Raw genomic sequence first — 2,500 nt, forward strand, 5'->3', positions numbered from 1 at the left:
AATTTTGTCAGAAAATGGCAAAAAATAAAAAAAAAAGAAAAAAAATCAGTAAAATTACTTTGAACACGTTTATAAAAAAATGTTTAAAACGCACCTGTGTATTAGCCCATTTGACCCTTGCGCCATATTTCTGGTCATTTGACCCATAAAATGACATGAATCGATTTGAAGATTTGACACCAGGAGAAAAAGAAACATCGGGAAAAAACAATATATTTCCCTCCCATGAAGTGATATATAGATTTATTTTCTCTTAGGTAAATTGCTAGAGATATAATATTAATTTAGGTCAGATGATCTAAATTACTTTATGCCTAACCAAATTGAGTCATAAATCAGACCTTAAGATCCTTTTCTAATATGTAATTCAAAACAAATTCCTTATCATTTTATCCCGATATAAATGTAATAAGTTCAGTTTCTTTTCATTTTAAAAAAAAGGATCTCTATGTTTACTACTGTACTGATAAAGCAATGTATAACAAATGGCCAATCATCTATATTTTTCATTCATTGATTATGTAAAGAAACTTACACAAAGTTACTTACAATTCCTAACGTTCTTATTTTGACTTTGGAAAATAGTAGTAGCAAGTAATTTTTTTCTTACTAAATTCCACTGAAGTTGATACTATAGACGTGTCTTCGCAGAATGATTGATGACCCGAGACTCACTTCAATAGTATAGCTGAGGTTTATGGCATCACAATAAATTCTACGTTTCAGCAAAAATAAGAAATAAAGATTGTAACGTAATCTATTAATTTCTGGCAAATTCTCAAACTATCAGAAATTTCCTATATAAAATTTTTTATATAAATCACGGTAAAAATAAAACTGCAATAGAGCTGATATAAAAAGTAATCAGCAGTTGATTTTTAGATCTAATAAAAACCAATGATTCTAAATGATCTGATTCTTTACGAGGAATAACATAAACAGAATTAAAAATTCTCAAAAAATATAGAAAACAGAAAACCTAGAGCTTCCAAAGTACATATCTTGACACAGTTAAATGACACTACGCGATATCTATTTTCCTAATAGATTTTCTTTCTTTTACGTCTTCCCAAATAAGGTTCAATTTTAATCGCGGTCATTTCTCTGTTAACTTAACTACAAGATTCGATTTGCCTAATATATTTTCTTTTTTTTTTATCTGAACAAGATAAAATATATTTTATTCATAATAGAATTTGATTCAGAATAAAACTCTCTTGGTGATTAAATCGCATATTCTCCAAGGTATGGTACCCGACTACGATTTGATTCTAGTCTACATAATCATCGTCCATATTTTAGGAATATTTCCACATCCGGTGATATTTCGTTAAGCTGCAAGGCTTTTTTTTTTTGAGAAATTCCACATATACTGTGTTAAGTTACTGATCTTTGCCCAAACAATTTCAAATAATAAAGTCTTAATCTATTTTCATCTTTCTGAACACGATGCCTCTGTATCTTCCTTGTTTTAGTAATGATCTTCCCACTACATTACTTGCTTAAATATGAATGATTTTTTAGCTGATTATGTAGTGACTGTCACATTAATTAACCTTTCCTTTGTAATTACTCAAGGCAATGCAAATGAGTTCTTTCAAAAGTATCATTTTGTTTACTCTTGCCATCGCTACTTTTTTTTTTTTTTTTTTTTTTTTTTTTTTGCTATTATATACCAGCAATGGTACAATTTCACTCCAATTTATGTAGACAATTCTGCTTCTATTTACTTTATTATATTCAGGTATAATGCCTAGGAAGAATTAAAAGAAAAAGTGTTACTTCCATACATCCATATATAACTATGCAGTTGATCTTTGAAATACGATAATGGACAGCTATCTTAATTTCCCCCAACAGGTCGACTCACAGTGTAATGGGTCGAAGTAGTTCGACTCGGGGCAGGATGGGTTTGAACGGAGGCGGTGCTGGCTCCTCTGGAGAATCTGGGAGTGGCCACCAGGAGGTCCATGTCTGCGTCCCATTGTCATCTACCTCAAGGCTGCATCCGCAGATGTGTCATCAAAGAGCAGATACAAAGATATGAAAAGAAGATTAAACGTTTTTCTCAGAGGAAAACAACATTTGAGAAGTACGTATAGTGTTGCCTGATACCTGGAGAACAGATGAAACTAACACGTTTCCGTTGGAGTTCAGTGATTCCAGTGCTCAGTAGATAACAATAATAATATTTTCATGTTATATCTAGTGGCGTGTTGATGAGAAATCTTATTTTTATCGAGCTATCTGTTAGCTATGAAACTCGTCTTACCCTTAATGTTAGTAAAATATGTTTTTAGTCCCGATGAAGCACTTTAATTCAAATGAATTAGAGATGGGTAGAATACTGGAAAATATGTTCAAATTGCCTATTTTCGGAAAAGAAAGACCCAAGAGGAAAAATAATTCCTGAAACTTTATCATTATCATTTCAGAAAAGACTCAATTTTCAATAACTTATCTAAAGCAGGGTTCACTCTTCGTGCTAATGCTTCTAATA

Source organism: Palaemon carinicauda, chromosome 24, assembly GCF_036898095.1.
Source record: "Palaemon carinicauda isolate YSFRI2023 chromosome 24, ASM3689809v2, whole genome shotgun sequence".
Classification (NCBI taxonomy): Eukaryota; Metazoa; Arthropoda; class Malacostraca; order Decapoda; family Palaemonidae; genus Palaemon; species Palaemon carinicauda.